We start from the raw sequence: 25,787 nt of genomic DNA, 5'->3' as shown, positions 1-25,787 counted from the left end.
ATATAGCAACCTTGTGAGCTTAGCCAAAGCCCTCCCACTCATCTCCATCTTTGATTTATCATCTTTGTGAGGTTGGAAGAGAATCCAAGTGTATTGCTTAGTGTTTTCATCTAGAGGCACTTGGTATTCGTGTTTCGCTGCGGGTTTGGCTTGTTACTCTTGGTGGTTACCGCCACCTAGACGGCTTGGAGCAGCGAGGATCGTCGAGCGGAGGTTGGTGATTGTCTTCGGCTCCAATCATGGTGATTGTGAGGGGTTCTTGACCTTTTCCTGGCGGAGAGCCAAAATATACTCTAGTAAATTGCTCATGGCTTGTGTGATCCTCATTTTGTGTTGGTTGTGCAGTACCCTATTGAGGGTTTGGCGTGTGATGCCAATTAGCGCGTGAACCTCCAAGTGAGTGAATCGCCACAACGGGGACTAGCTTGCCGGCAAGCAAGTGAACCTCGGAGGAAAAATTATTGTGTCTTGATTGTCTCCTTGGTATTCATTGGTATTCACTCATTGGTCACTTGCCATGGTGGTATACCTCTCTACCACTCACTTATATTTCATTATACATTCATTTGGATAGAGCTAATGGTAGTTAAGACTAGATAGTGTATCATTTAATTGTATTACTCTCACTAGGTTGATCACCTAGGTGTATATTAGTGACATAGCTTTGTTGTGATATACTAGAGATCATAGAAAATAGAATTGGGTAGGTGGCTTGCAACCCCAAGTATAGTGATAGCGTAAAATTCACTTCGTCATCTTATTGACTAATCATTTGTTTTAGTGTTGTTGTAGAAATTTTTAATAGGCTATTCACCCCCCTCTAGCCATTAGGACCTTTCAAAGGGTCTAAACTGTGAACCAAGAGGTGACAAGAGGTGAATTGGGTCATTATAAACTTTTCTAACCTACTATTTCTCTAGCTTGAACTACATTACATAAACGAAACAACTATCTAGTAAAAGGTTGGAAACTACAAGTTTATCTAGTGTCTCTAATGTTCCGCCCACAAACAGTTTCGCAACATAGTCGCAAAAATGTGGTTAGTCTAAGCTACTCTAGAAAAGGTAAATGCACATAGTGGCAAAAATGTGGTTAGTAATGTTAGGAAGAGCAAACTTCTAACATAAGGCGATGTATCTCATGGTGTTAGTTGTTGAAACTCAATCCGTAGTCCACATTGGTGCTTCACAAAAGACGATATATGCTCCCGGTCATGGTGTTGTGCTCGCCACCAAGGCTCTTGCCAACAAAGACAAGTGCTGCAAGCCACTTAGGTTCACTATTTGTCGTTCTACTCTCCTAGACACCAAGGTGCAATCCACTACGGAGACTTAGTTACTATCCCAACAACATGACTTGGGGAAGGCTCGGTGACCCAACATATCCTTTGAGGAGTTCCAACTTGGAATATGGGTTGTATTTTGGCAATCGACATTGGGATGCCATGTCTGGGAGTGTGCCCTTCATCACTTCAGCTCCACATTTGTGCTTCTGCTTGTGTTCCTTTACAGGCTAGTTGATTGGATTTTCTATAGGTTGCAACACTCTTTGTGGGTGGGTAAGTTAGAGCAGTTAATAAAGTTCTTAGTGAAGCCCCCCCCCCCCCCTTCTTGGGTCACAGTTTGGACCCTTGCAGGGACCTCATATTCCCTTCACTCATCATGATCTTCTTCATACTTCTAGATGCTGAGTTACTCATTGCTCTTTTTCTCCGGACATGCTTGCCCCCCGGCGGTAAACCCATGCTCTCGCAGGTACTAATCATGTCCTAGGTGGGATGAGTACTTGATTTTTGGGGACCAACTCGTCCCTATCTAGAGGAAAAGTACTTCTCCTCTAGGGATGAATTTGTTCCACTTCTCTTTGAACCAAACACCCACAGAATTGGGCTTGCCCATCCCATCCTATTCCACCTCATCCTACCAACCAAATCAAAACACTCTTGACAGTGTGGCCGAAATAAAATAAAACAAGCCTAGTTACACAATTGACACTCCCAACTGAATGGCAATGTGTCCTAATTAACTATGGAGGGGGGGGGGGGAATTGGAACACTTAAAGCGTAATCTGGGTAGGGATGAAAATAGACAGAAAAACCTCATTTCTACTTTTGTTTCTATTTTTTTTTTGGCGAAAACAGGAGGATCGGGTTCGGAAAATGCAGGTTCGAAAACGGAATCGGGATATATATGCAGGTGCACGGAAACAAACCAATACGGCCGGAAATTCAACGGAAATGGTCAAAAGCCGGAATACCGCACATCTTTATACTCACAATCACAATCACACACGTCTTTGGCATCCCTAAGCATCCAATAACTTGAGTTCCACCCAGTTGAAACATCAAGTTGAATGCCCTTTGATGTATCTGATTCACACTCGGTAGCACATTTCATAAGCTCCTCCCAACCAATGCTTTAACCTTGTCTAGTGTTTTTGAAATAACAACCATCCCATCTCTAGCAACCAAGTTAAGTATGTATGTGGCATGCACATCTAATGTGAAAAAATATGCCATCACAAACCAAAGAACCATTTCCATTCAATTTAAGATCATCAATAATATCAATGACTGCTACTAAATTATTTGATGCATTGTTCAAAGTCAAGGCAAATATTTTCTTCTCAACAAACCATTTTAACAATACTTCAGTAAAGGCCTCGATCTGCCAACCTATGGCCAGTATGTCGTCCTTCTAGATGAAACAAACCCACAATCCTCTTCTGAATTTGCCACGCATCATCTATCCAATGCAAGGTCACACACATGTCTATTAAGATGTGTTCTATGAATTACCTAGTGCACTGACCACACAAATAATTCTGCAATTTAGTGCCAATCATACTAAGCTAACATGTCAAGCTACTTTAAGAAAGTAAATACACACAAGTAGCAACAAGTTAATAATAAAGTGCAAACATAAATGCGGAAATTATAAAGAGGGAGCAAACTAACTAGGCATAATATAAAGAGGGAGCAAACTAACTAGGCATAACGATTTATCCTGTGGTATCAGTGAGCAATCTTCTACCCATAATCCATGTTGGAGCTACACCAAGTATTATTTTTCCTTTGTCACCAAGCCTTTTCTATACAAGGACTTGGATTACCACCACAATGGCAGGCACCAAGATAGACAAACCACTAGCCATAAAAAGGCAAGTCTCACCAGAACATCTCTGTTCCTGTCACTTGATTTGCATCCGTTTATAACTTCTTGCTACCTCTTCAACAAGTCGGAGGGTTGACAAGCTTGCTGTAGGTAAGGTCCTAATAAGGCTCCAAGGCATTTGGTGCACTCCTTGAAGCAGCAACAAGGAAGCAAGGACCATGCATCATTTTCTTTATGCCTATTCTTGCAGTAATTACTCACTAACAAGCACTAAGAGGATGATCACTTTTTATCATCTAGACTCCACCTCCTCACATGACCGAGTGATCTCCTCTAAACTACTTATTTGCTTTAAGGCCATGTTTGGATCTTTTAATTTGGAGGAATTGAAATCTACATAATAAATTAGGCTATTGAGCTTAGAATTTGACATTCCACCACTTTCCAAAATTCATTTATAAGCCTATCTCAAATTCATAGAGTGGGAGATGAAAATAGATTTTATAGATCACCATGTTATGTTTCTACTTTGTAACTTATAACACGTTCTTCAGCTCGCTCGCCTACGGTAGAAATGCAACACATAAGTATCTCTCTCGTATAGCCAACAATAATATATAAATATAATCCATATACAACCATATTAGCTTAATTAATATGTGTCTAAATTATGATTATTAAAATTAATTCAATTCCAAGGATCCAAACAGGGCCTAATATGATTTATGAACATCCTCATTGGTCACACTATGATTGCAGGGATGCTGTCTATAGTGTACGAATGAAACTATATATCATACGATGGCATGGCTTATTCTATGATTCCATCCCTATATAAGATTTTTTGAGATCTATCATTAAACTAAATGCTAGCTAATCAACAATTTTCATTTTCAGTATGTCTACGAAACCTATATGAGAAAAAATTGCAGATATTTGTTTCACTGGTGGTCCCATCCAGATACAGCGAGGATTCCTATGTGAACATAGGTACCACAGCAATTAACTGGGCATCGACCGTTAGGGAAGAACAATTCTACTATAAACCCAATTTGAATATACTACAACTGGTGTATTAACTAAACGTGCATTGTGACCACTGTATTATATTACTTACTGATGAGATTAGCTGCTAACCTTTTATGTGTGACCTATGACGCTATACTACTTCTGGCTCGTGAGCAGTTAGCTAATCGTGCATAAAGAAGGCTACCCAATCCAGAGGGATATCATTCTATAATGTATCCAAAGGCCATTACACACGTAACATATTTCACGGTATTGATATCCCAAGGGATTGCCACATGCTAGCAGCTTACTTTAATTTCGTGAGAGTCCGTACAGCTTCACATGCAGATCTTCGTTTAGGTTAGGTTCTAGGATGTGCTAAACAACGTTCAGGATTTGTTTGAAGGCATGCCATCGACCCACTGGCCACTGCGCATGCTTTCCACTCTACTTACTCACTTAGGTTAAAGCAATGTTGACAAAACCTCATCTCGTAGATGGAGGTTGCCTCGGATCTTTCGTTCCCATGACCCCATTGTGGGGTGCATTGGTAATATCAACACGCTATGATGGATCCAAGCATTTGAGTGTGTAAGTCCGTTCCTGATGTAAGACCTGAATAAACACGTGCTTTCTTTCTTTCATCAGGCTATGCTGGAAGGTGTGCCACAGAAGGATGATGAATTCAAGATTCATCCAATGAACTTATTCTGAACTTCCTAAAGGGAACCTTCTGCGGTGGCTACAAACCATGAAGGAGGGCGAATATGAGCATGGCTGCAAAACGTGCATTGTCTTTTTCATATGAGCATTTTGAACTGTTTTAGTGCATTGGATGAAAAATTTTACTGGTAGTCTAAACTATTGGAAAAAACGGTTTGTAGTAATGAATTCTTTTCTTATAATCTGGACTATATAGACACTATCTATCTATATATGACCGTGTGTATTGCTTCACAATTTGGACTGTTGGACACTGTACGCTGGTAGGGCGCCGCGAAGTGCGCTTTCTTTTCTAGTTAGGTTAAAAGAGTCGAGTGGGTTTAGAACTGTCAAAAATCCTGTCAGTCAAAGCATCAGCACAAAATGATCAGTAGTATGTAGTCTAGGTTCAGTGAAAAAGATCAGTAGTCGAATGGTCACATCTCAATTTTGAAATTGCAGGGAGCCTAATGAAATTCCAGGAGAGGGCAACCAAGCTGGGCTGGGGCTTCATATTATAGGCCTGCAATTCTGATGATCAAAGCTTCTGTGTTTGAACTTTGCAGATTTGAAGAAATAAGAGGCTTCGCTTTTTTTATGTACTTCATTGTATTGTTGTTGAGGGCTATCCCTGTGAGGTGTTAACTCAGCTGAAAGAAGCTAATTGTTCCTGTTCATCTCAGATGATGTATTGTATATTTAATCATTTATACGTCTTTCCTAGATTTTTTTGTCTTTCCTAGATTTTTTATTTCTTTTAATAGCAGCATTCAACACTATTAAGGCTTGTTCGGTAGCTTAGGATCGAGTCCTGGAACGATTCCCGGTTGGAATTGTTCGCTAATTTGTATAATATTAATAAGACGGAATAGTTTCTAGCTCCGTTCCAGGCTAACCGAACGGACCCTTAGTCGTTTGCATTACAGAATTAGCTTGCACTGCTATTTGGGTTGGTTTTGTTCTGATGTGGACACCTAGTGAGCAGCAACTTGTCCTATATCTACTCACAGGACATTCACTGGTATTAGACAGAAAAGGACTACATGTTCGTTTTGGATTAAAAAAAATAGAATATTTTGTTACAATTATAGAGCCCCTCAACCATTCAGAATGTTAATAAAAATAGTTATTAAATTTTGGTATCAATAGCAGCTCAGAGTGACACCAGAGGAAACAGAAAAAAATCAAACTACAACTGATTTCAGTAGCATGGGAGTAAACGTAATAAGAAAATTGAAGGCTAGCTGAGTTGAGGGCAAATTGGTCATTTTAGCCAGTTGTTTAACGCCGTTTGAGCCCAAACACAGGTAGTGGCATGGAATGAAAGAATGTTTGGTACAGTGCCACAAAAGTCTCCCAAACTTTTTTAGTCGAACAGAAGAAATTATGATTTTTTATAATGACTCACAGGTAAAAGACTCAAGAAGATTTGGCCAGTGTAAATACAAAGAAAGCATTAATATGAAACCATTATTGTTTCGCATACCAAAACCAGATGTAACCATCACAACACGTGACTATTTATTTGCAGTTTACATACATTATTAGACTTCTAAAGAGAGAAGGTAAACAGCTATGTAACATGCATGGTCCTGGGATCAGAAATAAGTTGGCCATTCTGACCACGAAGCAAAATGTTAATTTTGTCACCATATGTTCCCATCATTACTGAAAATATTTTCCTAATTCCCATTTACAAAGTGCTTATTTACACCAGAAGATTCTGAATGTAGGTGGTCTGACTGCCATCAAACTGTTACATTCCAAACCTCTTAGTATCATCATATCATGCATGAAATTGTAACAGTTATTACATAATTTCAAGAGTAGTATCATACTGGTGCTCATATGTCATTGCATGCAACACTTGTACTGTTGTACATATTGAACCACACATTCACAAGCCAGTGGCAGATGATGTTAGTGAATCTTCACAATAGTGGCAAACACATTCCACTCTCACCCACAAAATGCATTCACTGAGGAATCATTCACAGATTGAATCAATAACTACTCACTGGTCATTCCACAAACTATATTCGGATGAATGTACCATACCTGTTCACAAAAGATAGACTAATGTAGTGAACAATTCAGGATAAAAATGCATTACTATACTAAATTGGAGTTATAGGTACTACTTAAACTGAGCCATCTGCTACTATAATTAAATCAACTTGGATGAAAACTTGGGTCCAGAAAGAGAAAATGTCTGGCAGTAAAATGTCATTCCTAGGCTTTACACTCACAGAGAAAAGAAGTTAAACAAGTGCTAATTGTGAAGTCCAATCATTAGGCTTTCACCTACACAGTGTCTGCCGATATTCTAATTGCCATATCACAAAAAACAAATTATTTTAAATGTCTCAGAATTCTGCAAGATGAGAGCATTAAAACAGCACTACGAAATTTCTTTTATTCTAATAAGGAAGAAAAGGAAATTGAAAGTGACATAGAAGCATGTAAGGCTTTATGTCTCTTTTTCCTGAAACAAAGATATTTGGCTCCCTCCATGAAATGGACAAGAATAAGAGAAAATTGACCAAAATCCTGCATTGAACATCTAAACAATATTTTTCATTAGATGCCATTGTCCCTGCTTTCATGATATTTCTGCTTGGCTTTATATGGTTCAAAACAGCTCGATGGGCATCACATGATTAGCTTTTTGTCAGTTAAAAGAATGAATTCAATCCCTTTTTAATTATTATTTTTACTTTAATGTTATGCTCACTCCAAAGAGATTAGCTGTACATACCACAAGGTAAATATCAAGTCACACTGTCACAGTATAGAGTACAAATAAAAAAAAGTTGCAAAGCCAGCACAATGTACTCTAAGACTCCCCATTGCTCACCACCATTGAGGATCCTCCGGACCTTTTCAAAGCAGCTGTTGAAATGCAAAGTATTAGAGCATTCATGTGCAGAACACAAGGGAGGACAAGAAGGGAGGAACAAGAAAGACCTTTCTGATAATTTAGGAAACAAAGTCTTGACAGCATTAATCATAATGTCAGCACTTTGCGTATCCTCCACTGCAGGAGCTATGGTAACAAAGAATACATCAACATACAAGTGTGATGAACTGTGATGAATGAACAAAGGCTATACGAAAAGAAAATGTTAACAATGGTTCATGTCTTCATGATGTACCTTGAGGACCTTGAGAAACAGAACCCCCTCGAAGATAACCTCTGGTGCATTCATCAACCTCCTTGGTATCTGCACGCAACGAACTTTCTATAATCTGTCCAATAAGCTTGTGGGCCATCACTGCAGTCTCATCACAAAGCTCATGGAGATCTTTAGAACAACTTGCTGTTTCCACACTAGCAACAGCCTTATTCAAATGAGAATCCATCATGCTAACAGCCGCTTCTGTGTCTCTAGAATGCCTAGAACTCACAACAGTAGTGTTGTGCAAGCTATTGGAACTGCATGGTTCATCAATATTTTGCTGAGGACAAAAATTGAAGTAATTGGTCTCTGTGAGTACAAAGTCATTGTCCTCTCTGCGGTCATCATGGTCTAAGTTTATAAGTTGATCATCACTTATGCATGCACTCCCTGAGTTCATTAACTGATCATTGATTGGGTCTCCAGCTACATCATAACATCCTATAGCTCTGAGATTGCTGCTCAAATTCAAGACAGACTCTGCCTCTACTTCCTTTCTCTCTTCTGTGAGCATATGTTGATGTCGAGACATCCAATAAAAAAAAGCAATGACTTGCAGTGCTTTCTCTGGTAATTTACCTTCATCGCATTCAAACAAACATTCTAACAGATACTTTCTCACAGTTATCATGAACTTCGTGTGCTCTCTCTTTTCCTTAGAGCCATAACATAACATGGGACGCAGCAGTTTCAGTGTATCATGTCTCATCTTTTCTAGCGACCATAGAGCATTCATTACATCATTCTGCAAGGAGATAACATGCCTGGAAAATGGAAAGAACTCCGACAGTGAAATATCCATGCATCTCAGTTCTTTCTTCCGTTATAGGTTCACCACGGACATGGCTTTTGCTAAATTCGTTGGCAGTTCACAGCCTTCTCAAGCTTTGATATGATCTTATTGCACCTTCTATGTACCTTTTCAAAAATTTCTTGCCTTGTGGAAGCTTGACATTCTAGCTCAAACCTTGGGGAACGTGATTTTCCTTTGAGCTTCCTCTTCATTGCAACAAGAGCTTGCAATGGCAATGCATCCAGTTCACCTAAAGCTTGGACCAATGATGAAAGCAGTCTTGGCTTAACTGGTGTTGCAAGGCTCATGCTGTCAGATAGATAACTTGACGGATTAGTTAAGATCTGCGATAGCTGATGATAGCTGTTATTTTCATTACCCAAATCAGCTAAGTAAGCTGGGAGGTTATTCTTTACAAGTTTTTTCATTCTTGGCCTAGTCTTCTCAAAACTATTCCTATTCTGGTTAACAATACAAGCCACTGAATGAAGAGCTTCAAGGCTAAGTTTGTTGATTGTATTGTGCACAAACTTCAAACTCTCCGGACTCAGAGAGCCATCCTTCTCCTTTTGCAATTTAAAAAGTTGCACACCATCCTGAACTACATGGTGATTCCAGCCATTTTGTTCCAAACCAAAACATCTGTCGACATGGATTCTAACTCTCTCACAGGACAGCTGAAAAAAGATATTTCTTAAATAAGATGCATAGCTAAGCTCATTTTACATACATGGATGTACACAAAACAACACAACTCAAGTAAATTACAAATGAAAGTAAGAGATTTCATCATAACAAATATGTTGTGTCCCAAACAGAAATAGTTCGCCATCAGACTACCCTATGATGCTGTGTGGATAATAAGAGACAGAGAGAGAGAGAGAGAATAGAACAGAAAGGAATAGTAGCAATGGCAGGTATTTCAAAATGCCAGGCAAAGGGTGGCATGATGTACTTCACAAAGCACGCGAAATAGATCCCCAGCTGACACTTAAATGGATACAAAAGCTCATACCAGTTTCTATTTGCTACAGCAAGTAACAGGATAGGGAAATGCAAATATATACCTTACACGAATTACAGTCTATGTTATTTGGGCATTGCAGACTTACCTCATCCCCCCTGACATCTGATTCAGCCAAAAATCTGTAAAGCAGAGAAATGTAGTCTTTTTTTTGTTACCAAAATACTGATGACTAGAGAGAAAGTTGAAGTGAGAAAACTGAGAGCACATAGATTATGGCATGGAGATTTTTCTTTAGCAAAGAAAGGCAGGTTAGGCCCCTGTTTGACATGGAGAGGAACACTAGCCACAATATGGCAGGGATATTTTTTTTCTCACAAAATATAGCACCCAAACGAATTGAGAAAACACCCCAATCGTCCCTTTTTTCACCTAGTGAAGAAGCTAATCAGTACTAGAGCACAAAAAGTTTCACACTAAATATATGTATAGTCAAGCCCAGCTCCGACGGGGGTTGAGCGGTGCAGTTGCTCTGGGCCCCCAAAACCAAGGGGCCCTCCCCAGGCATGCACATTCTAGTATCAGGGCCTGGTCCAATAGTAGATTGACTAGTCACGGAGTTTTCAGACGGGCATCACAAATCCGGGATATCATTCTTCGATGCTTCCATCATCTCATCTTACTTGGCCCCACACGCTGAGAGAGCAGATGTGGCAACACACGGCAACGCCCCAAAATCCAATCCCCATCACACCAAGACACCCACGCCGCCACACGGTAACGCCTATGGTTCAGACGTCTAAGTCAGCGACACTGCGCTGCTGCTGCATCGGACGCTTGCCAGTCTGGCGGTCTACCCCTAGCTAATTCTTATTACCGAAGTGATAGACCAGAAGACCATGAAATCCAGCAATCAGGTATTCAGGTGAAGCCGTAGGCCCGTGAAGTTGCATACTCATTACTTGTGAATCCATGAATTTCAGAATTTGGTGATTGATGAACATGCAGCAGAACACGATTGAATGATTGATATTTGGCGAAGGACTATGTATAATTAGAAGGTATGTGTGTATAGACTACAGATAGGTCATGCCGTTTGGCTGGTTTTATCATAACTCTACGTACATAACAATTAGCTATAAATGATGACCAATACTATATTTTTGTTATTACAGTGCTTTTTTGATGACTAGTCCCATATAGACGGTAGGCCTTATTTTCTACCTCCTCTACCTAGTCTCACTTTTACTAATGAGGGAGAGAAGAGGGTTCTCCGGGACGGAAGACATCTCTCACTCGTACATATATGGATGGGGAGGCTACCTCTACAAGGGAAGAAACTGAGCAGCAGAGATTTTGGCAATAGCAAAGGGGATCCAGATGATTGAAGAACAAACAAACTAACAATCTAAATCAAGCTTTAGTTTGGGTCGTTGGACCTTCAGGCTTCGGGTTAGGTCATCAGGCTGACTGAATATTGTTTAGGGATATATATTATTGGATTTGAAGGGCGGGCCTGGTGCAAGCGGTAGAGTCTTACCGCCTGTGACCGGAAGGTCCCGGGTTCGAGTCGCGGTCTCCTCGCATTGCACAGGCGAGGGTAAGGCTTGCCATTAACACCCTTCCCCAGACCCCGCACAGAGCGGGAGCTCTCTGCACTGGGTACGCCCTTTATATATATTATTGGATTTGTGACTCTAGGTGGTAATAGGTAAGATTTTAATGAGTTAATCTAGAACCTTTGTATATCTGAGCAAATTTGAATTCCTCATTGTTTCTTTAAATTTCAACATTGTCATGTCATCTAAAAGGTATGCATCCAACAGTGACAATGGGGAAAAATGGGAGAAAATGAGTTTATTGAATCACATGGAGAATCCATTTGTAATTGTTTGGGTAACCTTATTCATTGAGAATAAATTAATCGATGAGATTGGTATTGATATCGGTGACTTTGCATATAGGAATGACAGAAAGCAGCAAGAAAATATCATTAAATTATTTTATATAAGTATTGCTTTTTGATGCATTTTAAGTGTTTGTTGATAGCATTATATATATATCCAAATAATTATGTTTATTTTAAGGGCCTCGGTTTAAGTTTTGCTCCAGGCCCCATAAGTCTCAGGAATCAGGACCAGCCCCGTGTATAGTTGCTAGTTCCATATCAATTTTCATCACGCACGCAGGAGAGTAGACTCACAATTGTTCCATGAACTCAGGTCTCTTCACACCTTGACGCGTCCATCTTGTCCTTGAAGCATTGACAGCAGATATCTGCAACGCCAAATTCAATGATCAGCTGTAAATCAGGACTGCAAAAAGAATATACTAGTACAATTCTAAGAGTCGGCATCGCGGGCTATAAAAAACAAACCTCCGTTTCTCAACGACCAAGGATTCATTTCGATGCACAAGCTCGCAGACTGTGTTGGCGTCCTCGACTGTGAAGTCCCGCGCCACCTCCCAGCCTGTTAAATGAAAGAAAAAGGGAAAATATAAATAATCAGGAAGTTAGGAGAGAAGCAGCAGGCGGCGAGTGATTCTTACACCCCCCCCCCCCCCCCCCCCCCCCCCACCCACCCACCCACGAATCCATGGGCCTGCAGCACCAAGCAGATGCTGCGACCTGGCATCCATGATTGCAGGAGAGGAATATTGCCGGCGCTGTAGTGGACTGCTGAAACTGGAACTGGAAATCACAGCTGCAGTTAGTTACCGATCTCTGCGTTATATAAGAAGCCTAAGTCGGAGCGCACAAGCAAAGCACCGGATGGTCATTTAGCTCAGGATAGGGAGTTGGGGACAAGTCGATATTCTACTGCAACCACGCGCAAATCCAGCGAGCAATCTACATGGCAAGCAATTGATTGTCTCATTGTTTGGTGGATGGAGAAGCAGACAGGGACTAGAAACGAACCCGCGAGGTCAGCAGCAGAAGGACGGCCGGCGGCCGGTGACCGGCGCTCCGCTGAGATTGACGGCGGCCGCCGCCTCCTCCTCGCGCACGGGGGGAGGTCGGTCCCTACTCCCTGAAGACCGAGCCGGCAGGCTTTGGTTACCGTGGTTTTAGTTGGGCAACTTGGACCAAACAGGCGCAATATTTCAGGAGCATGCTTGGTTTACAACAAAAATTACCATACCAAGTTCTTGTTTAGATTACCTTCAAATTCCAAGTTTTTTCACTCTCTTTCCATCACATCAATTTTTGGACGTATGTATGGAGCATTAAATATAGATAAAAAAAATAACTAATTGCACAGTTTGGTTGTAAATCACGAGACGAATCTTTTGAGCCTAGTTAGTCCATGATCGGACAAAGTTTGTCAAATACAAACGAAACGTGCTACAGTGTCTAGATTGCAAAAATTTACAATCTAAACAAGGCCCAAAGTTAGGTGAAAAAATTTATCAAGTTGCTAAGTTTTGATAACAATTTAAATAATAGTCCAAAATAAGAAAACAGCTAATCTTCAGGCGCATGAGAATCAGCCTTCTTTCATACGACGATTCTCAACCGTTCGATTAACATGCGATGGATCTTAGGCAGTCACTTTTCATCTTCCTCCTTCAGCTTTTCGCTTCTTCCAGCGCTCGAGGCTGTAGCACTCGCTCCCGTCGTCGCCCACCTCCCTGCCATGGCATGGTAGATCTCACCGGGGCAGAGCTCCGGCGAGACCCTAACGCCCCAGCGGCGGCCTCTCTCTTTCCCTCACCTGCCTTTCCCCCACCGCCGCCATTTTCTCTAACTCTGACGAGACTCCCCCCCCCCCCCTCTCCCCCCCGCTCCGATCTAGCCCCGGCCGTTGTTCCTAGCGTCAAGGCCCCTAAACCGCCCGATCACCATCCCACCGCCTGGCCTCCCTATCTCCCTCAGGCCGGCCCCTTCTATAGCGTCGGAGTTGGAGAAGAAATAGGGGGAGAGGCTCGTTGGAACCCTAACCACCGTCGCCGTCGTCTTCATCTCCGGTGGGCATAGATCTAGAAGGAGGAGGTGGTAGAGGAGGAGGAGGGCCTGTCACAGAACTGACCAATTTATAAGAGCACAAGTACAAAAACAATCGCTGAAACGATCAAATTCTCGAACTTGAGCCCATATAAACCCGGTAGTCAACCGAAATCTCGAAGGATTTCAAACCAACTTACATACAACCAAGATCATAGTAATTCAACATAACATATCGTACGTTACAACATTTTGCAGACGTTCGCAATTAGATTACATCATCACAGAGTCATCGTTATTACAAAACAAGTCTTGTAAAACATGCGGAAGCAAATAGTTTAACTCACACACCGAGTTCAAATACACATACTGGTTTGCTGATCACGGCCCGCAAAAGCATTCAGATAAGAGAAAGGAGATCATGCCCATGATCTAGTCCTCATCACCCGCCGGGTGGAGACAATACTTGCAGAATCCCAGATATAGGAGGTCATCTGCAACAAGAGGGAATAAACCCTGAGTACGGGAATGTACTCAGCAAGACTTACCCGTCAAAAATCAAACAAATGACACCAAGGATTATGCATAGCTTAATATAGTGGAGCTGGCTGACACTTTCTTTTTGCAGAAAAGCATAAGTAGTATGATCAACTCTTATTCTCACTAGCAGTGACTTTTTAGCCATTATCCTGTCATCTATATTAGCACCTGTACTAAGCAATCATTTTATTAGGGTGCAAACATTAATAACCATATCAGGTATTCATTGTGGCAACCTTATCATCATCATCCATTTAACCATATCGTTAAATTAATTGAATCTACGTTGCCGTTGCTCAGTCAAGTTCTCACTATCCAGGAGAGACGACGATTCGAATTGATTCCTATCCAGCTGGAGGGGTATTCCTAAACACAAACCCTACGTCCCCCATCAGGGTCGCAAACAAGTCACCTTTGGTACGATTCAGGAGTCGCGAGTCTGAACAGATCGACATTCTCAGAGAACCACTCTGCCAAGGTTGTTCGGGACTCTAACCCACCTTGGACTTATGCCAATGGCTCTCCGCACATCCTTACTACCTCCAGAATGTCGCCACTGCTCGCGTCCCCGGCCTAAGTCGAGCTACTAGGCTTCACGGTCGGAATGACTTATCCGGTCAGCTAAGTGTTAGGCTGCGTTCAACATGACATGAGGACGTACAGCGTATCGGTCCTTAAACGACTCAGACGGAGTCACTATGTTCAAACCTACACAAGACCCTGTCCGGTCTTAATTCATTATTCACATGGTTCTTTTCCACGATAGCAAATATAGCCAACCGTGATCCACCTCATCCTAAAACTCGCAAGTGACAGGAAATCACCCGACTTCTACCGCACTAAGCATAGCTAAGCATTTAACCCGTCCTACACTTAAATAGGATTCCGGTGCGATATCTGGACAAGGAAGAATATATAATGCAGCAATTGGTTCCAACCAATTCCTATACTTAATGCATTATCAACAATAAAAGATACTCAATGTATTTGTAAAAATATGGGAGGCTTAATATGCTCCAGGGCTTGCCTTTCAGGAACGAGGAAGGCTGGTGGTCAGGGCACTCGGGCAATTCCTCCGCGGCGACTGCTTCGTCGGCTTCTTGCACCTCGGGCTCCTCCTCCTGGTTGGCTCCCTCGAACTCCAGCAATGTCACTCCCTCCGGCACACCTATTGCATGATTGTGCAAGATAAATATCATGGATGCACATGAACGAATGTCAGGGATGCTCGGGGAATGCACATGTTCGCTGTAGTTGCATATTCCAACTTAAGCCCTATTCAAATCACTTTACTTACCAAGTTTATACAACCTAATGTATAATTGCTCATCTTCAGTTAATGACCTAGCACCTACACCTAAGCATATTCTCAAGTTAGGCTAACCCCTAAACAATCAACGAGAACATTGCACAAGCATACACTCAAGCATTTGTATTTCAACAAAATGGAGACTATGTAGCGGTACAGTAAACTAGCCATAACTAAAGATTTATAAATCCAATTGACATACAATAAGACAATCTGGAAACCTTATAAAATTGTCTACAATTCAGTTTCAGACCTTAGAGCATGATTCAAACCTTTACTAGATCGAATTCATCAATCAACAGAGTTCTACCCTCACAAGGCAGAGAATAAGCAAAAACTGAAACCTAACTTTAAACAGCTGTAGTTTCTAAACTACTAGGCCAAATGCCCTCAAATTTGGACAGGAGCTAGATACATAAATTATATAAAACTCTTGTATTCATTACAATCACATAAAACCAAAATATCATGGGGAGCTTTCTAAAGTCCCCAGATCTGTCCAGAGGGACATAATGCAAACGAAATAATTAGTAACTCATGATGTAAACATATAATTGGACAAAACTAAATCTACTCACATGTCACACATATTACAAGAACACCAGAAAGTAGGGTGTTCATTCCCAAAACATTTCCTCTAATACCTTTCTTAATTTATTTAATTAATTAGAGGAAATAGTAAACATATATGAAAACTACACCATTAAATCTACAAAAATTACAGTAGACACTACATGCCCTAAGTAGACTACCATAAAAATTTCACACCATTTTAGTAAGTACAATAGCCTACACAAAAATGGTAAGGCAGAATGGCTCAAAATGGCATAATTAGGAAACCTTAGTGAAAAGTGTCAAGCAACAGATTTCATATTTTTCCTAGCATCCTTAAGGTACTAAGATACTACCTACCAAGTTTCATGGCCATAGGATTCATAGATAATTTACAAAAATGCACACAAGTATCTACTAATGATAAAAGGAAAATCTATAGATCAAAAACTACACATGCGATGTCTCTCAAATTTTAACTAGAGCTTCTACTAAGCAATACTAGCTTATCCACAAAATTTCACAATTTTTGGATCACAGAAACTCAAGATATGATTTAAACAAGTTTGCATGCATTCAAAAACACTTTTCAAGTTCCTATTTAATTCATCCAAAATTTCTACATAAAGTGCTCAAGACATATTTTTCTTAAATACTAGACCTAACTGTGAGTCTAACAAAATTGGAAGTACTCAATTTGGATCTACCAATTTGGAGTTACAAAATTTACAAAACAGCACTAAAAACTGGAATTTTTGAACTATCTTCTCAAACTCAGTCACTGACGTGGGGGACCCGGTTGTCAGCCGGACCCACCGGTCAGCGAGACGAAATAGAGGAGGTGGCGTTTGATGGTGCGGCGGTGGTCTTGCTCGCCTACGGCGGCTCCTTCGGCGAAAGCGACGGCACCGGTGTGCTTGCCTCGACGAACCGCATCTAGCCATGTCCTACACGCAACCCCTACCGAACCCTAGGTATGTCGGCCATGGCGCACGGTGGCTCGGCCATGGCGCATGGTGGAGCTCCGGCGAAGTACGGCGCCCAATGCCCGGTTAAGATGCTCGTAGGCCTCTAGGGATCATGGCGGACCTATCTATGCTACCGCTATAGGCTGAGGTGAAGTGCTCGAGCGTGGCCACGGGAGGTCACCGGCGGCGACCATGGCACGACGGTGCATGGCCGTGTTTCGGCTCGGCCGGACTGGCTTCACCGGTAACATCAATGCTAGAGCAACTACGCGTGCTAGGGAAGACGGAACAAAGGCAAGGGAAGAAGGAGTGGTGCGGTGATGCTCTGGCCATGATGAATCGCAACACCGGCGAGGTCCGGCCATGGCTACGGTGTCGGAAATAGGCCAAGGGACCTCACCTAAGGTCGATTTGACGCTACAAGTTGGTGGAGATGATGGAGCGAAGCAATGTGAAGCTTCTGGCAAGCTGGAGTGAGGTAGAAGGCGATGGCGAGTGCTCTCCACATCGGCAGAGCTGCTCGGCGGGACAATGGCGGGCGGTGGCTCCGTTTCGGCACTTCTGGCGAGCAGAAGAAGTGAAGGAGGAGGCAGAGCGCGTGCAGAGGGTAGCAGGACGTTCGCCACTTCAAGCCGGCCAGCGCGCGGCGCAGTCAAGATGAGCCGGGCGTGTGGCAGCCACGCAGCGGCCATCACCTGATCTCGGTCGGCCATGACCGGTCTGAAGCTCGCATTTCAGAGTTCATCGATTCCGACTGACAAGCGAAGTTTAACACTGATTTACTCCTAAACCGTGGTGATATAGCTCAAGGTGTAATTGACAAAGTTCGAGATCCAAGTGAGTACTACAAGTTTGCCAATTGGAGTACGAGCTAAATCGGCTTGATTTGGGAGCTACAAGGTGAATAAGTTGGGTACATGAAACTGCAATCCAGTCCTTATACTTAGAAAATTTCTAAGTGTCAAATACAACCCCAAAACTTACTTATGGGTCCTTTTTGAATATGTTGTGCACATTTTCATGAGATGGCCATAAAATAACTTTTGTTCCTTATATAATTTGCTACAACTTTGTTTTAGGTTGCTTAGACATTCAAACATCCTAAGCTACACTTTTTAAACAGTCAAACACAGGAGCTCTAGGGATCCAAATTGGTCAAACCATGACTTGGAAACCTAATTAGGCAAAATGATCAACATGAACAATGTTCCAAATGACATCTTAGGTGTAACTAAGTTACTTACAAGCATTTTTAGCCACACCATGCATTGGTCACATAAGAATCAAGCAAGGTATGTATTGAAACAATGAAAAACACAAGAAATGGTGCAAATATTTCATAGTCATGTTTCACACGTTTCATGATCTTGTTGCATAGTATTAACTAACTTTGCTTCACTAAAGTGAGTGGCACATGTTACACTTAAGTGTTGCACACTTTACATTTCATAAAAGAAACAACACACATGAAATATACAACATGTTGCAATGTTTTGAAATCATGTTTCATGTGATATAAGTTCACGAATGGATGCATGATGCTCATGTTCATGAAATGCAGTGCAAATGTGGAAGCTAAACACCTGGGGTGTTACAGCCCTCCCCCTTATAAAAATCTCGTCCCAAGATTTGAAAAGCGTACCATTGTTGATTGAATTCCTTATAACCATCCCTTAAATAATCTTCCCTTTCCCACGTTGCATCGCGTTCACTACCCTGATTGCTCCACATGACTTTGTAGAACTTGACTACCCGACTCTGAGTCACTCGCTCCCAAGTGTCAATCACTTGAACCGGCTTTTCTTCAAAGGTCAAATCAGATTTTAACTTGATATCCCCCAATGGAACTCTCTCTTTAGGGACGCGAAGACATTTCTTCAATTGGGATACATGAAAGACATTGAAGATAGCACTCATCTCAGGAGGTAATTGAATCTTGCACGCCACCTTACCACTTTGTCCAATGATTTCAAACGGACCAACATATCTCGGCGCAAGCTTTCGCTTCACACCAAAGCGTTGGACACTCTTCATAGGTGAGACTTTCAGATAAACGAAGTCTCCAACTTCAAACTCAATAGGTTTTCTATGTCGATCAGCATAACTTTTCTACCTAGCTTGAGCTGCGGCCATGTGGGTTTGGATAGTATGGACTTGTTCTTTGGCTTCTTGAACAAAATCAATTCCATAATATCTCCTTTCACTGGCTTCTACCTAGTTCAATGGGGTTCTACACTTCCGGCCATACAAAGCTTCAAACAGTGCCATCTTTATGCTCTCTTGATAACTATTATTGTACGAGAATTCAGCTAGGGGTAACCATTTTTCCCATGAGCCCTTAGCCGAGATGACACATGCTCTCAACATATCTTCTAAGATTTAATTCACTCGTTCAGTTTGCCTATTGGTTTGCGAATGATAGGCAGAACTTCTTACTAGCTTAGTTCCTAATAATCCATGCAAGTGCTCCCAAAAGCGAGCAGTGAACTATGGTCCTCTATCTGAGACAATAGTACGAGGGATCCCATGTAGTTGGACTATCTAGCTGAAGTACAACTCCGCATAGTCGGTTGGACAAAAGTCTATGCGGACAGGAATGAAGTGTGCCGACTTGGTCAGTCGGTCCACAATCACCCAAATGGAGTTAAAATTCCTCTGAGTAGTAGGGAGTCCAACTATAAAATCCATACTGATCTCTTCCCATTTCCAACCTGGAACAGATAGTGGCTGAAGAAATCTAGCTTTCATGTGTACAGCCTTGACCCGACAACAAGTGTCACACCTAGCCACATAAGCGGCTGTCTCTTTCTTCATTTTGGTCCACCAAAATTGAGGCTTCAAATCATGATACATTTTACTACTACCAGGATGAATAGATAATTTAGAGGAATGAGCTTCGGATATGATTTGATTTCTAAGCTCTCTATCCTTTGGAACTACCAACCTATCCTTGAACCATAACACGCCTTCCTCATCTACTCAAAAATGTTTGGTTTCTTGCTCTTTCATCTTGCGCTTGATGTGAAACACACCTGCATCTGTCTTCTGTAGCTCAATAATTTGACTCTATAGAGTACAACTGACAGTGATGTTGTGAAGAACTGCAGGATAAAGGAGCTTTGATAAATGGACATCACTCTCAATCAAAGAGTGGCAATGAGACTTCCTGCTTAAGGCATCCGCTATGACATTTGCCTTTCCTGGGTGATAGTGCACTTGGAGGTTATAATCCTTGATCAACTCAAGCCATCTCCTCTGACGCATATTCAACTCAGGTTGAGTGAAGATGTACTTGAGACTTTTATGATCAGTGTAGATGTTGCACACATTGCCCAGTAGATAATGTCTCTAGGCCTTCAAAGCATGAACAATTGTAGCGAGTTCCAAGTCATGCGTGGGATAATTTACCTCATGCTTCCAAAGTTGGTGAGAGGTATAAGCAATGACTCTACCCTCTTGCATAAGAACACCTCCTAACCCAATACCTGATGCATCACAGAACATATCAAAAGGTTTCTCGATATCCGGTTGTGCCAAAACTGGAGCCGATGTTAGAAGAGTTCACAGGGTATGGAAAGTCGCATCACACTCAGGAGTCCAGACAAACTTCATGTCTTTTTGCAGCAATCGAGTCATAGGCTTGGCTATTTTAGAGAAATCCAGGATGAAGCGATGATAATAGCTAGCCAACCCCAGAAAACTCTGAACCTCGTGCACCGAGATGGGAGCCTTCCAGTTCAATACTTCTTGCACCTTGGTGGGATCAACCATAATTCCACCATCGGACAACACGTGTCCAAGAAAAGGTACCTCACGAAGCCAGAATTCACATTTGCTGAACTTTGCATACAGCTGGTGTTCCCACAATCTAGTGAGAACCACCTGTAAATGTTCAACATGATCTTCTTCATTCTCAGAATAGACCAGGATATCATCTATAAATACCACCACAAATTTGTCCAACTCGGGCATAAACACCGAATTCATTAGATACATAAAATGTGCGGGGGCATTGGTCAATCCAAAAGACATAACCAGGTACTCATATAGACCATGTCTTGTTGAGAATGCGGTTTTTGGGACATCCTCAGGCCGAATTTTGATTTGATGATACCCAGATCTCAAATCAATCTTGGAAAAGACTTTTGCTTTAGACAACTAATCAAACAAGATATCGATGCATGGCAGAGGGTACTTATTCTTGATTGTAACTGCATTCAAGGGTCTATAATCTACACACATGCGTAGAGATTGATCCTTCTTCTTCACAAAGATGGCTGGGCACCCCCACGGAGATGAACTAGGGCGGATAAGGCCTTTCTTTAGCAGTTCATTCAACTGGGTCTTAAGTTCGGCTAGTTCATTAGGAGGCATCCTATATGGCCTTCTAGAGATGGGAGCTGTACCAGGAAGCAACTCTATCTTGAATTCTACTTCTCGATCCGAGGGCAATCCAGGTAAATCATCAGGGAAAACATCCAGAAAGTCACACACGACGGGGATATCTGCCAGAGACTTTGCTTGCACCGCATTGGTTGTGCAAGAAAGATTAATGTCCCTAGGTAACTGTACTAGAAAACCCTCCTAATTGCTAGGATCTCTGAGCATAACTACCCTAGTCGATGTATCAATAAGCACTCCATGATGGCTCATCCAATTCATTCCCAATATCACATCGATACCTAGCCCCGGTAAAACTACCAGATCAACCTAATAACTTCGCCCCTCTATCACAAATTGTACATCCCCAACTACCAGCTTGGTTGGGATAATACCACTGGCAGCCCTAATACAATAACCCTCACCCTCAACAGTATATGTTTTCTGCATAAACTTGGATGCAAATGATGGACTAATAAAGGAATGCGAAGCACCTAAATCAAATAGTACAACTATGGGGTATTGGTCAATCAGGAACTTACCGGCAGTCACTACCTCTCCTGAAGGAATCTCAGTAATATTAGTGTGGTTCACTTGTCCCTGACGGCCACCTTGGTAATTATTCTTCTTAGGGTAAGGGCACTCCCTTGCCCAGTGGCCTGTCTTGTTGCAGTTCCAGCATGGCATGTTGCTTGGTGGAGCCCTGGAACTGCCCTGACTGGTCATGCCCTTGGGAAGAGCAACTGTAAATGCCTTGTGAAACCTAGTCTTGGCGGGATTCTTCTTCTGCAGGGGGCAAAACTTGGCGGCTGACGCTGGAGGACAGAATGAAGCCCTTTGTGCGATGGGAGCCTTAGATTGTGAGGCGCCCGCCTCATAGGCCCTCTTACAACTTTTTGAAGCAGCATACACAGCATTGTTGTTCTCTTGCGATAAAGCATCACTCACAAACTCATTAAAATGAGCGCACTTGCAATTTCCCATGGTCTTCATCAGTTTGGGGCTAAGTCCCTGCTTGAAGCTTGCAATCTTCTTGGCATCGGTATCCACAAACTCGGTAGCATACCTTGCCAGGTTGTTGAAAGCTTATAGGTATTCATTCAGGCTCTTGTTCCCCTGAGTCAGCTTCATGAACTCTGTATGCTTGATCGCCATGAGACCAGAAGGAATGTAATTTCCCCTAAAAGTAGACTTGAACTGATCCCAAGTGATTTGGGCATTAGCAGGCATAGTGGACTGATGATGACTCCACCAGATGCCAGCAGGCCCATGTAGTTGGTGCAATGCGTACCCAGTTTTTAGCACCTCAGTCAAGCGGAGCAGACGGAACTTCTGCTCAAGAGTATTCAACCACTCATCAGCTTGTAGAGGCTCCTCAGCCTCCTTGAAGATTGGGGGTTTCGTGTCAAGGAAATCCTTGAAATCACTGTATTGATTTGGATCCGGTCCTTGGCGTGGACCACGGCCATCACAATTCGCAATCGTACGGAGGGCCTCGGCCATAGTGCGCTATCCTTCTGCAAGCATTGCTATTAGTTCCGTTGGTGTGGGTGGTGGTGGCGGAAGATCATCATCATCACTCGCACCGGTGGAACGAGTACGAGGCATCTGCACAATGCGCAACCAGTAATCATTGATGATGTCAGCACATTGGAGAGGAACAATATAATCGTGCCAAACTGTATTTACTAACAAGAATGAAAACTTCATACAATAAACAGAGGTAATAATTCATTCTCCAATCACCACATCATCAAGTAGATTACTAGCGCCATACGCAGTGCATTCCAACATGACAAGTTTTAAACTTCACCAATACGATACGCATCACGAAGGGAGCGAATTAAAGTACATTACAAGTATGACTGCAAAAGCTTAACTAGTGAGACTTGCTAACGAACTACTCGTCGAAGTGATCACTGTCCACATCGGAGACACCTAGGACTTCTTCTGGGTATTCCTCTTCTTCTAACTCTAAAGAAGCATCTCTGTGATGGGTCACACGATCCAATTCTTGTGCAGCCTCATTGCTCTCAATAGTGAGGTTCATCAGCTAGTTATGAAGCTCGTCTCTCTCGCGTGCGGTTTGACCCCACTGTTGTAGATGATAATTTGCAATACCGCGAATCTCCTCAACTTCATGCTGAGAGATTGCACTTTATACTTGGGATAAGAAATTATAAGGGAGGGAGTAATGCAATATGAATGTCATGAGTGAATATGATGCATGCTCATTCCGTACGTCCTCACAAACCTAAGAAATTTAAGCTTTAGCAAAATATACGGTGGCATACATATGTTCTCTCAATTAGCGGTAACTAGTCGATCTATATGGTGCGTTGTTAGCGTACCTGCAGAAAAACTTCATTGCAGCCCAACCTAACAAGATATAATGCTAATTACACAAGTAGTACTAAGATACTCTCCATATATACATCCCCCGATATATATACTTCGGTATCCAAACTACCCGACAAATGTACCCACAATTAAGTACCTTCATATATACATGTATGCAACATGAAAATACTCCAGTAACCACAACTAGCTCTCCCCTAGACCGACGGTTGGACGGTCATGCTCTCGCAACTCACACTTACCTTAGCGTAGAGGCAATTGATCCATACATTACCATTCTAACGAATGGCACCCATGCAATATCACGCCGCATGGACGATGAAATAGAAACAATCAATTCCCCCAAGTTAGTAATTAATTATATATAAGCCACCTAGAAGTCCTTAAGTGGGCTATAAGGGATGTGATCACCAGTATACCATAAAAATTTTGATTTTTGAACACTTATATATAACTATAAGTTTGAAAACCATTTTAACAACAAAAGCTTTTGTTTTGAATAGCCGTAAGACATGTTTAATGTTGAATCTAGCTCTGATGTTAGCTGTCATAGAACCGACCAATTTATAAGAGCACAAGTATAAAAACAATCGCCGAAACGATCAAATTCTCGAACTTGAGCCCATATAAACCCGGTAGTCAACCGAAATCTCGAAGGATTTCAAACCAACTTGCATACAACCAAGATCACAGTAATTCAACATAACATATCGTATGTTACAACATTTTGCAGACGTTCGCAATTAGATTACATCATCACAGAGTCATCATTATTACAAAACAAGTCTTGTAAAACATGCGGAAGCAAATAGTTTAACTCACACACCGAGTTCAAATACACATACTGGTTTGCTGATCACGGCCCGCAAAAGCATTCAGATAAGAGAAAGGAGATCATGCCCATGATCTAGTCCTCATCACCCGTTGAGTGGAGACAATACTTGCAGAATCCCTAATATAGGAGGTCATCTGCAACAAGAGGGAATAAACCCTGAGTATGGGAATGTACTTAGCTAGACTTACCCATCGAAAACCAAACAAATGACACTAAGGATTATGCATAGCTTAATGTAGTGGAGCTGGCTGACACTTTCTTTTTGTAGAAAAGCATAAGTAGTATGATCAACTCTTATTCTGACTAGCAGTGACTTTTTAACCATTATCCTGTCATCTATATTAGCACCTATACTAAGCAATCATTTTATTAGGGTGCAAACATTAATAACCATATCAGGTATTCATTGTGGCAACCTTATCATCATCATCCATTTAACCATATTGTTAAATTAATTGAATCTACGTTGCCGCTGCTTAGTCAAGTTCTCACTATCCGGGAGAGACGGTGATTCGAATCGATTCCTATCTAGCTGGAGGGGTATTCCTAAACACAAACCCTGCTTCCCCCGTCAGGGTCACAAACAAGTCACCTTTGGTATGATTCAAGAGTCGCGAGTCCGAATAGATCGACATTCTCAGAGAACCACTCTACCAAGGTTGTTCGGGACTCTAACCCGCCTTGGACTTATGCCAATGGCTCTCCGCACATCCTTACTACCTCCAGAATGTCGCCACTGCTCGCGTCCCTAGCCTGAGTCAAGCTACTAGGATTCATAGTCGGAACGACTTATCTGGCCAGCTAAGTGTTAGGCTGCATTCAACATGACATGAGGACGTACAGCGTATCGGTCCTTAAACGACTCAGATGGAGTCACTATGTTCAAACCTACACAAGACCCCGTCCGGTCTTAATTCATTATTCACATAGTTCTTTTCCACGATAGCAAATATAGCCAACCGTGATCCACCTCATCCTAAAACTCACATGTGATAGGAAATGACCTAACTTCTACCGTACTAAGCATGGCTAAGCATTTAACCCGTCCTGTACTTAAATAGGATTCCAGTGAGATATTCGGACAAGGAAGAATATAATGCAACAATTGGTTCCAACCAATTCCTATACTTAATGCATCAT

General features: G+C 42.0%; 1 pseudogene; it reads right to left on the bottom strand.

Annotated features, from left to right (window-relative positions):
* Positions 1-6,428: 6,428 nt before the first annotated feature.
* LOC136543800 (uncharacterized) lies at positions 6,429-13,499 on the bottom strand (annotated as a pseudogene).
* Positions 13,500-25,787: the final 12,288 nt, after the last annotated feature.

This window comes from Miscanthus floridulus, chromosome 3 (genome assembly GCF_019320115.1).
Source record: "Miscanthus floridulus cultivar M001 chromosome 3, ASM1932011v1, whole genome shotgun sequence".
Taxonomy (NCBI): domain Eukaryota; kingdom Viridiplantae; phylum Streptophyta; class Magnoliopsida; order Poales; family Poaceae; genus Miscanthus; species Miscanthus floridulus.
This window is presented reverse-complemented; position numbering and strand designations above follow the sequence as displayed.